At 39.8% G+C, this 13,408-nt stretch overlaps 1 protein-coding gene across 8 annotated transcripts in view; it reads right to left on the bottom strand.

Moving 5' to 3' along the window:
• LOC104139381 (zinc finger protein 532) overlaps positions 1-13,408 on the bottom strand; it is an 85,229-nt gene that overhangs the window by 39,400 nt on the left and 32,421 nt on the right. Inside the window, exon 1 of one of the 8 annotated variants that reach the window (XM_068928064.1) lies at positions 13,172-13,327. The exons of the other annotated variants lie outside the window; for them this stretch is intronic. The gene's annotated coding sequence lies outside the window, so the exon portion shown is untranslated. Of the gene's footprint in view, positions 1-13,171; positions 13,328-13,408 lie in introns of those variants that run through there. 8 annotated transcript variants of the gene reach the window in all.

Genomic DNA, 13,408 nt, shown 5'->3' with positions numbered 1-13,408 from the left:
TAAATATGTATTTTATGCAAATTACCATGGACAGCATTAGCTCTTCCACAGAAAGATGCAGTATATTACAGCGGCATAATCCCTTCACTTGAGAAAAATCTGTAAAACTTATGCTTGTATCAACACCGGCTACCTGGAAGTAATTATGGATTCTAACTCATTTCAGATAACTGAGGAAAAATTCTCAAGGATGGGACAAGGAGGTAGGAACACATAATGACATTTCATATAACAGCTTCTATAGCACAGGTTTGAAAATTGCTTACACGACCCACTTAATGGTTGTCTTGCTTTGTTTAACGTATTAACTCATTCTCGTTACAGTATGCCTGCTAACATACTTAAGACATGCCAAGTCCTTCCGCAGAGCCGAACTCACAATGTTAGTCTTGGAAAACATGAAAACACCATTGCAACTGATGAATTTCCTCTCTTTAATTAACTCATAATTCCTTTACTCAATAGACAACATTGATTATCAGAGCAAATGCTCACTATCAAGACTTACTTTTGTAAAGCATATAGTGTGCTACAGAATATCAATCAATTAAAACCATACTTATCAGACAGAAGATTGTTTTGTAATGCTGACAATTCTGGTTTTAGTGTGTATTTGGTGAATTATAAATTTTAAAAATTCATTCATTCAAAATAAAGCTTCCAGCCCTTACGCATTTAAAATTGGTGATCAGGATAAAATCTTTATTGTAAAATAATAAAGATTTAAGGAAAGTAACTAGACAAGTTACCAATACAGCTCAATTCTTTTTAGTATAATTAGAACCCAACCCATTGCGTTCAGCACATGACATGGCCGCTGCCATCTTCCTATACCAAAGCGTGATGATCAGCACACTTATCCACAATGCCAGAGACCTGGATTTTATTCTACCCTCCGCCTGAAGGATTTCGGGTTCCTGAGAGAGGGCCGTAATTACAAAGGCAGTTATCTAATAAATATGACAAGCCACTGGAGCAAAGACAGGCAGTCAATATGGCTGTGGCGTAGACCTGCTAAGATTATTAATTCACTTCTGGAGCCATCTTAACAGTGAAACAGAACTGCTATAGGAAGTTCAAAGAACATAAAAAATGAGAGCTTTGGGAACACAATAAACCTACCACAAACAAGAACCAAGACTTCACAAGGCAGGCAGAAATGGCCAGGATCACACGTGTGCGCAGCTGAAGATTTTTCGTCTGCCCCTTGACCACGCCTGCCAATTCAGTTACCGTAAAAGGAACGTTCCGGGCAGAGCTCTCCTGCATAACGTTATATCCTCATATAAAAATCATTTTGATTATGATATCAAGGCTCATTTTTTGATTAAACTTTAAGAGCGCTTTTGGCTTTGCAGTCACCCATCACAGTATTTAAAAATCACTAGCTATCAAAAATAGAGAATGCTATATTTATAAGTCCACAACAACACCGTAAAAAGATACCTTCCTGTATTGCTGGTTATGTCCCAAGATCTTCAGATAAACTAGGCTTTAAAAATGCACGCTACTAATTACTTATATAGGTTACTGGTAAGATACAGAGACTAATTCACTAGGCTGCTAAATTTCTTCAGAAGTATTTTGTTTCGGTAGCAAGCTCCATTCTGTACAGGTCAGGACTCACCATTCTTCCCCGGCCGAGTTCACAGGATATGGGCAGGGCAGGGAAAGAACAGTAAGTGGGAAGTTATGACAATTTATTTTTTGATGACTCCAGTTGGCAAGAACGACCGCTGTCGATTCTCAGGTCACCTAGGTGAGTGGCATTTAATGCTGCAGCCAACAAAGGACGTCAGTGGAAGGCAACAACACACTACCTGATGGTTCGTTTCATTTACTGCCTCCTGAAAGCTCCCAGTGGGTAGTTTTAAGAAACTATTTGTGTGATCCAAGAACTCTTTTACCACAAATATCCATTTCCTTTCTGCACGCAGCATGTATGGGGCCACGAGGGTTAACATGGAGTCCTACGCAGCCGTGACTTCAGCAGTTCTCGCGTCCCGTTTCAAATCTCCTTCTCGCCTATGTTATCCCTGACCAGTAAAACGGATGCGCTACTATTTAGATAAAACTCAGGAGTTCGATAAGAGGGAACAGATACTTATCCAGGCAATATCAAAATAAAGAGAAACAAAACAAAAAAACCCAGGAAGACTATGCATGTTCCCAGCTCAGGTATCAGGCTAAATTTACGCTGTTCAAATAGCAGCAATAGCTAGAAGTTTCCATCTTGCTACATTAAAACTACTGGGTTTTTCTTTCACTTGAAACCATTCTCTACACAATTTCAGAACAAATTAACAGGCTGAATTCTAAAATGAGGATAAATCAAAAATCACATGGAAACAACCCAAACCCGTATGCAGCTACTCATTTACTACAAATTTCTTATGTAAAGCATAAAATACCAATGCACAGGGATGCGGTTTAGTTAGGTGCTTTTCTTAAAACGGTCAATGATTTAGAAAATACTTGCATCAGAAAAGGTAAACCTCACTGAACTTTATGCATCTATCATATCTGCATCTACGTTCCCAAGCTCTCCTTACGGAAGTGTGAAAGAAACAGGCATTCACGCGGCCTGCTTCAGAAATCTACTTCAGGACACGGGGAATCACACGTTACAACGGCCTATTTCTCCTCCTTTCTTACAAATCATGTCCTGTAAAAGGAACCTAGCTCAGATGAAGATGGTTATCTACAGCCTTGGCAACATAACTTGCAATTTTTTATCACTTAGAAATGCGGAAAGCCCGCTTGATATAAAGAAAGAAAGAAAAGGACAAGCGTTCTGCCAAAAAAATGTTTCTGAAGCCACCATGATGATAGGCCTCGTTTAATTTGGTTTACTAAAGCCCAGATGATGAAATCCACCTTTCTGACTGAAATGCTGCATTTGAACTTATTACTGGTAAAGCTGGAAGTATTTTCCCATGAATCTGATTAATCATGAAATGATTATGAACGTTCTCCCCTGAACGGTGTACTTTCATGCCCAGCCATCAGATTATTGCTTAACAGATAAATAATTTCAAAAGTTCACGTGGCCTCCTTCTCCCTTAGCTCCCTCGAGAATGAGATGCAACGACGTGAATCTGAGCTCCTATAACTCCATCTCTGATGCAGTAAGTAATACATTTACAGACTCAGTTCAAAAAGCTTTCATGGAGTGAGCAGCAGAATGGAGAGGAAAAGTACATGGGAAAAGACAAAAACGAAGTCTATGTTATTGGCATACATTTTTATCTGTTTACATGTTTACATGTCGTCATGATTTCTGTCACAAAGCTCCAACAGAACATACAGGTGGGATAGAGAAGTTATCGCGTGGGATTATTCGGCTCGACTTTTGCAGAAAGTAACTAAACATAAAGCTAAAATGGCTTTAAAAGCTATTAGGTTATTCCCTCTAAGACAAAAAGAGACAGATCAACATTTCTGAGATGCAAAGATCTTTATATAAACCATGGATTAAAAACTGTAATAATCACTTGCCTTACATCAGCAAGGGTATTAGCAGAAAGTGAAAAGAAAGAAACTGAAACCCTTTGCAGAATGTCTTCTCTTAATTGTCTATAAAGCGTGACGGGGGAAAACCGCCTTCCTACGCTGATGTCACAGAAGAGTAAGTTAGCCTAACCGTACAGTCGTGGCGCTGTTACTGGGACACAAACCAGCTCACGTGCAGCTGGCTCAGGTATCTCTGTGTCATGATGTCACCAGCAACCGCCGTTTAGCCCGAAGCCAGGGCAGCACGGCAGCAGGTCGGCTGCACTCACCTTGAGCAGCACGACCGCGAGGAACACCCTGCAAGGCAGAGCGCCGCCACGCGAAGCTGGGCCGCTCGCAAGGAACCTGCCCTCGGCACAGCTCGGGAAAGGCACAGCCCGGCTGCTCGGCTCCGCTCGCGTTTCAGCCTTGTAAAGGCGCTATAAGAAGAGCTCTCTCCAGACACAGGGACAAACTCCTAAAAGAATAATATCTGAAAGGTGAGAAAAGTCATTCTGCTTGTTTGAAAAAGGGGAATAAAGGGTTACAAGTAAAATACTAAGCTACAGTGACCGCCAGAGATCAAAACATTACGGGCTTTGGAGACACGGTCCAGCAAAACAGCCAAGGATGCCGGATTATCTAGAACCAACAGCCTGATTTTTATCCCTCGTTTCCCTGTGGACGCACACCTTATCATACACAGAATGTAAAATAAGGAAACTTACTGAATGCACCACAAGGGAAATAACCTTAAAGATAATATGTCTAAAATGTCTTTTTTCTGCCCCAGCTATGTTTTATTTACAGCACAGATAATCAGAACCCACGGTAACATAACCCACGCACCGGAACAAGTCAGCGTTCAAGCTGCTACCCAGATTAGGGGAAAATAGAGTGGATGTTTCAGTAACAGTTCACTTTGAATTACAGTTTCAATACCGTACTTTTAAATTACTGAGCAGAGGCTGTCTGCTGGGTTACAAGGTACCAGTTAACATCCTTGCAAATTTACATTTTTACAAGCAGTAAGAAGACTCACATACATAATACGGAAGTCATACAGGAAATTCTTTTAAAAATTAAACGGAAAAGATTCTAGAGACCAAAGCGTATCAAATCCATATAAAACCGCACAAACAAAACAACTTAATTGATAGAGTTTTTCACCGCTCAATATACTAATCGGACAATGACTGCAAGTCTGCCACGATAGCGAAGGAAATTGTAGCTGACTTAGCTTCAGCTTAGCATAAGTCTGACTCTCGCTTAGCATAAGTGCCTAAAGTAGATGAAGCCTGCAGGCCTTAAGGCCGAACTGTCCATGGTCTCGAGAAGCACTGCTGGCGATGTAACCAAAAAAAGCCAGCTAATGAGGATATGAAACTAGCTAATAAGGATTCGGAACAGGATGCAGAAGACAAATGGGATACAGTTGACCCTGGGTTGCAGTTGACCCTCGAGAAGATTAGGGGCTGTGGGAAACAAGGACATGGCAACCAGCCTGGGATGCAGGCCAGGACCTGTCAGAAGGAGAGAGACACCAATCAGAAGGAGAGGGATCGCCGACTCAGTAAAAAAGATTGGAGGAGACCTTCACTGGCAGGTGGGGAAAGAAGACTCTAAAGGGTATAATTACCCCCAAATTTCTTTGTTTGGGGTCCCTACCTGGAGGTACCCAGCTTGAGCTGTTAGTACGCTGTACCATCATTTAAATAAATAATTAATTTTGCTGCTATACGTGCGTGAGACTCTGCTCCTCGGAAACCTAGGCTCGAGCTCTTCCCGTAACAGCCGCCAGGAGTCTTCCCCCAGTTATTATACACATTCTAAAAGAACTAGAAGATACTCCTAGTCTAAAACGTCCTTCAGTTACATGTATTGGTGTTTAACACTGATCAACAGCAATGAATTAAGTAAAGGCCGCTTATACAGTACTTTATCTAAATGACAGGACTGCAACTCTGCATAACAGAGGAGATACATTTGTCCCTTACCGAGTAACTCAACTAACGCCAATGCCAAAGTAGGAAAACTGCTTAAAAGAATCCAGAAATCGGTAGCTTTGAGCTAAGATCATAGATTTCTCCATAGAGCACACACTGCATAAAGTTGCCACGGCCTTTCAAGCTGCGCACAGAACAACTCCCATGCTCTAGCACAGCGTAAGAGCGGAACGGTTTCTTTCACACGGGGCGCCCGGAAATGCTACTCCCCTTACGAAGAATATCTCTCCCATTCTTCAAACTTCCAAAATAATCTAAGTTTAAAAAAAGGTGGGGGGGGGGGGGGGGGAGGAGGGACAAAAAGCGGCCAGTCTTGTTGAACAAGTAAACAAAGTTGCAGCCTGGTCATTTTATTCAACTCTTCTTCTCTCTTCTAGACTACCACTTTTAGATTCAGTGTTTAGATTCACATGTTTCCACCACATCTGCCAGGACTCCACATTCCTCCCTTTTTTCTCCAGACACCATTCAATAACCCTTTCCCTTAAAGATAAAACTCTGCCTTTCACCCAAGATCAAAATCAGCTGGAGCCTCGACTGCCAGACATGGTGCTAGCCCATTCCTTCTGTGGGCCAACACGAAGCCTGTAAATACTTCAGAAAAGGAAATGAGGCAACTTCCTGGTTCACTAGGAAATTGTGACTTTCCAGAAACTGAAACTTGAGAACTGCTTTTAGGACTGCTGAAAGCAAAGCTCGTTGTTTCCAATGAGACACACACAGCTGTGCAAAACCTAGCATCGGAGGACTTGCCATTAAAATTACCCGTTTTATTGGTAACGGCTTTTAAGTCCACTTAACAAAGGAAGATTATCTGCAGACTTATTCTGAGATACAGTTTGCAACATGTGCAACCAAGGATACGCTCCTCAGAATAAACAACAACAACAAATATGTCATGAAACAAGCAGCAAAAACTCCATCTCCTCAAACATTTTTTTATGAAATGTGATTTTTAGTTAAGAAACTAAAGACTGCTGCTATTTCTACCTAAAAGAAACAAAACTAACCTCAGAACGGGGGACTGCTAACTTGAAGTATGTATTATGAAGCACACTGTCTAGATTAGACCATAAATTAAACATCTCTAATTTGGGGAGTACTGATATACAAAGTCAGTTCTTAGATTTATTGAAATCCACCTGTCCAAAGCATTATTTCATTTTCAGACGATGGAGAGCCTTACTTCATAAGACACCTCTTACGTCTGTGGACTAGCTTCGTTTCCTTTTTTTCTGCCTGGCTGTCTACTGACGTTTACTGGAAAAATGTCCTGGAAACAGCCGTCACTTTTGTCTGAAGATTTACATCTTTCAGGCTGCTGGAAGTACTTAAGAAAAGTTGAAAAAATTTTTAAGTTTCTTTAAAAATTTAGATGTTACTTTGCTAACTCATTACTCAGTGACAACAGTAGTAGGAAAAAAAAGAAAAAAAAATCTTAGATATGACCAATAGAAACTACACAACTAGAGAATCACAGTAAAGCGAAGACCAACACTTCTGGGTTCTTCTTTTTGGTGGTGGGTGATAGGACTTCTGGTAAGTCTACCTGTGAGTCTTACAAACTCAGCATAGTGGATTCTGAAACATCTACGGATAAACTTCATGTTTTCTATTTATCTCTTTGGGGATAAAGTCCACCCCTACATGCATATCAGTATCTTACTGAAGCATAAGGTCTGGATTAAATTCTGGAAGAGAAATTAAGATTGCTCCGCTTTTCTTTTCAAAGTATGTGATCATAACTTCCTACGTTTTTCTTTCTTTGGAAATGCATCTCCTGAAATGAGTGCTTCCTATAAATCGCATGAAGATGACAACCCAGGTTTCAGCCAAAGGAAGACACTGCTTCATTGTTCCACTGCCTTATTTTCCCCGTTGCCCTCTTTACTCCAGTTCATCTGATAACGCATTCCAGTGAATCATTCACTTGGATATTTATGTCAAAACAGGAACCAGTCCCAGAGAACTCTCTAGTGATACTGGAAGAAGCAAGCAGGACAAGAATTTTGTGCTATACCCCCGAAAAACAGTTAATCTCCTTTAAATCTTTTGGGGCCTTCATACCCTTGCTGTTAGATGGAAAGCCTAAGGAGGTATTCAAAAGTTTTAAAAGGCTGACCTCCAGAAAGAGGGGAAAAATTCTGCAAAATGGAGTATATCTGGGAGCTTCTACCCCATTATCAGAGATTCCAGAGACCATTTTGAAATACTACCGTCTTACATCAGTTGTTTGCTTAGATGGGAGGAAAGCTCAAATATGTCCTGACGTTAAGTAGCAAGTGAAGAAACATCCGGGCTTAGAAGCAAATAGTTGCTGCTGAACAATTAATGAAGGCTGTTTTGTTTACTAATAAAGGAAATGTTTGTCACTCCTCCTCAGGCCCTGTATCTGTATGGGCTCCAGGTGGAAGGACTCTAGCCATATGAGAAAAAAAAACAACCAACCAACCTACCCTTTCATATACTCTATCAAGGGGAATAAAAAACCCCCACAGAAGAAAACATTTTTCCCATCTTTTCAAATATAATCCATCCATCTTGTAGTTTTGGCTTTAGGACTACTGCAGATGGGGCACGTTATTCTCCAGAAGGAAGACCACGCTGCTTATAAATTGCTGCTGAAATTAAAAGGCACTTTTTGGTCTAAAGCAATTGTAAAGCACCCAGACGTTTTGGGGAAGCCCAACAGCTGACTGAAGACAAGAGAACAGAATGCTCTGGCAGCTCCCAGACATGTTACGCCTCCAAACCGGTAGCTCTAAAGCCTGACTGCGTCTGTCAGGCACAAGACCAGCTTCAAGTTCTCCAGACCCAGGAGTGACAGATAATCCTCCTTCCTTGCCAGTACTTTGCCAATTAACGTTCTCTATGCCTAAAGGTTTCTAACAACCGTTTCCTGACCCCAAGCATGGCCTTGCACGCTCAATTTTTACTCTTTTATTTCATCATTTGCCTTTAAAGAACTGACCACCTTATCCTCTGAGAAACTCACGCTCCTGCCCATCCAAATCTTTATCCCTCAACCGCACGTCTGGTGACAGTAGGCAATCACTTGACCTTAACACAGCAGAAAAAAGGGGGCCAGCAAAGACAGCTAAACTTCCTCACCTTCGCCTTCAAATCCCACCTGCCTATACCTTCTATACGTATCTCCATGTTCTCGTTCAAATAACTACTCAAATTAAGCTTCTTTCAGCAGCATGCCTGTTCATTATTTAAGTAAACAGGAAAAAAAATCAACACGTTAATTTGCACGTACCAATGGAATTCGCATTGACTGCAGCCCTTTATCTTCCCTAAACCCTTCCTAAGGTTTCTTACCTCAAATTGTATTACATACTGTTGTAGACTACATATTTTAGGACAGAGATCATTTCTTTCTGTATGTTCTCCAAAGGACTTCAGCAGCCTTTTGGTACTGTATAAACAATAGCACTGAGACAATATTTTTCAATTTCTGGCACGGCTATACATAACAATGCTATAGTTAGACTGGCATAAATTCCCAGGTAGATATTTTATTCCGGAATAAAATTCTGATAATCTGGTATAATTACAATTACCAAACACAGGTAATTACACCTAAGTAACCTCACATTCAGTCAGGAACAAAATACCTACGCAAGGAGTAACACCAGCCTTACAAGCGTAATAGCTTTTTTTTTTTTTTAATTTCTGTATTGTTATGCCAAGAAATGTCATCATGTACAGAAGACTAAAGTATCTCAATCAGAATGAGAGTTATATATCCTAACATTAGGCAAATGTCAGCCTAAAACATAGTTTATAAGCAGTTTATTAGCCATTCAACATATGTGAGTAATGATGTCTGATAAACACTTCTGATTATTTACTTTAAACGCTAAGTATCTCCAGAAAGGCAAAAGCAATATGCTGGTTCAACTACCAAAAGTTCTCCAGGAAATAAGAACCACATCTCAAATCATGACTCAGTGTGGTTTGAAATACTCAGTAAGCAAGGAGGACATGCAAAGGCCACTTGAACCACAATCAGCAACGCAATGCCTATCATGCTCCATTAAAATACAGGCTCCTTTTGGTTCATCAAAGATCCCACGATCTGTTACTGTTGAAAAATTCAGAAAGACTTCCGCTTCCGGAAATACAGCTTTCATAATAGGCAACATTTTGATTTCTTAGGATAAAGGTCTTATTTACCATCTACAGTATCAATAAAGTCATGGCAGTCCTTAGATTTGTACACATCTTTGTCAAGTACGCAGGTGTTCTACAGCTTAAATTTATACCAAACAACCTGATAATTCAACATTGTACAACAACATTGTACTAATTGACTTAAAAACCAAACAAAAAAATCAGAATCAAATTTGTCTCTATGTACAAACTTCAATGAGTGACGGAAATCTGAATTTGCGTCTCTGGTTTCCAGAGAGAACGTCCTACCAATTTTCTTCCCTCCTCACTGTCCTCCAGGGGAAAAAAAAAAAAAAAACTTAGGAAGGAAAGTATTAAAGAATCTTTCAAATGTTAACCTTTTAAAGCTTTTTTTCTTTTACAGTGAATGCTAATAAAAGTATTCAATGCAATAATCCTACTGTTGACAGTCTGGGAATAATTTCAAGACCTATTCTTTACCGGCCCCCCAAAACTTTTCAAGAGACATTCTACCGAATTTCCTGTCCAGGCAATCACTAAAAAACTAGATGAAGTGGACAGGAACCTCGGGAGATCATCTAGTCCAACACCCCTGCACAAAGCAGGGTCAAACAGAGCAGGCTGTTCAGGACATTGTAGCGTCAGGGTTTTTAATATTTCCAGAAACGGAATTAAAATTAAATTAAGCATTTTGGTTTTCAGCATAAGTTATTTGCATCAGCTTAGACAAATGCAGATGTTACCATACAGTACCAAAAACCTAGATACAGAAGCAGATAGCACACACCAGTATATTACAATAGCTTTCTTATTCTGAGACTAAAGTTACCTGTATGCAGGTGGACGCTACACGAAAGAGCTTTAGAAAATTTCCATTCTCCTCTATTTTTAACTAAAAAAACAACGGACAACTTGAGATACCTGGTCTCAAAGCTGACTATAAAAGTCATGCACAGCAATACACTAGGAGAACTCGAAGTACCAACATGAGCTAGCTCAGGCTTCTTGCATTTGTTTCTCAAAACCTTTGGCCACAATTTATTAAATAAATAAATACACAAAAGGACTTCATATTCAGTAATTTCTTTCAAGGGAATTCTAAAATTTGAAGAGTGAAAAGAAAACGTTTCCATTACAAGTAGGCCTAAGTCGACTTAGACCTACTTTTAAGCCATCTGTACAATTAAGATTCTAAAAGCAAATCTAGATGCCTTAAGGAGGAAGAGCCCTACAACGTCAGTTTTTCTCAACTGTTAATCTAAAATAGTATTGTTAGGTATTATAAACACAAGACAGCACGAATTTTAAATAATTGCTAAAACATTTATGAAAGGATAAAACCTGATTGAACAAACTCATTCCCTCCATCCATTCTGCTTTTATTCATCTAGTTCTAGGTCACTACGGAACCTTGTTGAGCCACATACCGGCTGCCAGCCTTGGTCATTCTCAGCATTTGTGAATTTACAACAAGTAATAAAAACACCAAAGTCAGCGCGTCATGAAGTGTGTTCTGTTAGATCTGAACAAAAGTGCAGTTTGGATGTAATTATTTACAATCTTTTTAACCAATCAATACGGAGGTGGATTTTGTAAACATTTTTTAAGTTCAAAATCACATACGATGAAAGCAGTTGTAGCAACTTCTGTTTGGGATGGCAGAAGATGAAGTCACGGAAACATCTCAAAGACACTGCACGGCACATGCTGTACTGCTATAATCTGGCATAGAGGCTGACCTAGAGCGCATGAGTACGCACGTCACCTTTTTCCCGGGAAAGAAAATAGTTTGGGAGTCCCCAGAGGCTGTTAAGAACGATATCTATTTCTACACACAGAATGCAGATGAAGTTGCAGTTTGGAAATTTACTTTTCCCAGTTTGCTATAATTCCTACAGGCAAAACAACTTCTTCCAGTCAGTTGGCTCGCGGATTCAAGTTTTGAGCCTTAGAAATATAGAAATCGCTGCAGAGAATTCTCTTTACCGTGTCATTAATGTGAGGCATGGCCAAGTGCTATTCGCGTTTATTGCTTAGCTGAGTTTTGCAGTTAGGGGTTACCAAGCCATATCAAGCCAACAAGTAAGACATTTATCTCTGAAATAAGTTATTTTACAGTTGTAAGGAAGTTACCACGGTTTTCAAAAAAAAAAAAAAAAAAATCCATTCCTATAACAGATTATAAGAGAGCAAGTAGTTGCCATTGTTCTTTTTTCCTACTATATCCTGCCTCTGGTTACGGACCTTACATATCTGACCCGTTAAAAGACTGGCCTTTTTTCTTTGCAATGGGTATTATTAAGTAAAAACAGTTTGTGAGAGTTTTTGTTTGTTTTCTTAAGCAAATTTCCACCAGCAATTTTCCACCACAGCAATAAAATTACTTGTAATATATGGCTGCTCAGAAAGCTGATCTTGCAAGCTAACTCCTTCTCAAATTTTGAATTTTTTTTTTTTTTTTTTGGCAAAACAGGCATGTCAAGTTAGTTCACTTCTTTGGGGAGAACAGCACAGAAGGGAAAAAGAAAGGAGGGTTATCTTTTCAAGTCCGTCCGTTTCCTCTTCTCACACCACTGCTGAACTACCTCCAGTCCATTTTAAAAAGCACCAGATGCAACCGGTTCAAAGTTCACTGCTACCAGCCTCTGGTTGGCAGGAAGAAAGAGGATATTTCAGCACTGACACAGAGTATCCCCTCTTCCACGCCATATGGAGCTGAACAGACCATCTCTTATCTACAGCTGGCCAACGGAAAACTGCCTACCTTTGCCAAGAGATCCAGTTAAAAGTTTTGGGCCTAGTAGTTTCCTAAAATTCTCTTAAAACGAAGACGAATGAAGCAGGTAAAGCCCCAAAGCACTCTTTTTGCATGCTAGTTAAGAACGAATTATAAAAATGGCTTTCCTGGTTTTGTATTTTTACACGTAAAAACGCCTGGGACAGTAACATACGAACGACTCGGACGCGCAGAGCAATAACGAACAGACTGCAGAGATTCCCAACTGAATGCAAATTTGAACCACTTTCTACTAAATGACACTTTCTTCCTGTCTATTTTCTCTACTCAGGTTAATACGTTCTTTTTTCAAAGTGAATGGCAATCCTTTCTTGAAAACAGCATGAAGCAGCTGCAGACAATCTCAGCGAGAGCACTCCAAGTCAGGCAGGGCCTGCCTGCGCAGCTCCAGCGACAGACAGGCCCTAAAACATTAGGGTCAATGTTTCTTTTACGTTCACTCCCAGGAATCAGGGTGCATATTTATATTTTATCATACAGCTACACTTCCAAAAAAATAAAACTACTTATTTCACTCAAAAACGACTTGGAACTTGATAAATCATTACCCTTATTTTCAAGATCAAATACCCGAGACAAGCCTCAATGCAAGATGAGATCATGAGATTACTGATACAGAGGACCAACCCTCCAACATTAAGCAGCATTTTCCGTTGGAAAGCCGGCCTACGTGCAAAATCAAAATCTGGTAAAGAGAGTTTATGAATATTATTAATCTAAAAAAAATAAAACTCACCAAGAATACTGCAGACTCCAGCATCTATTCAGGTTTCTCATCTTACAGCCTAAAAAATCCCTGCAAAGGCAAAACCTCCTTTGCTAAAAATAAAAATTTCATAGTACAGATCTTGTTCCATAATCCAAATAAAACAGATACATTGAATTTTGTGACAATTCGAGTACTTACAATTTTAAAGCAGCTTACTATTCTGGTAGAGGAAAAAAAAAATTCTAAAAGGTGCTCTCATGGAAC

This window comes from Struthio camelus, chromosome Z (assembly GCF_040807025.1).
Source record: "Struthio camelus isolate bStrCam1 chromosome Z, bStrCam1.hap1, whole genome shotgun sequence".
In the NCBI taxonomy this organism is placed as follows: Eukaryota; Metazoa; Chordata; class Aves; order Struthioniformes; family Struthionidae; genus Struthio; species Struthio camelus.
The sequence above is the reverse complement of the archived record's forward strand: the minus strand, read 5'-3'. Positions and strand labels throughout refer to the sequence as shown.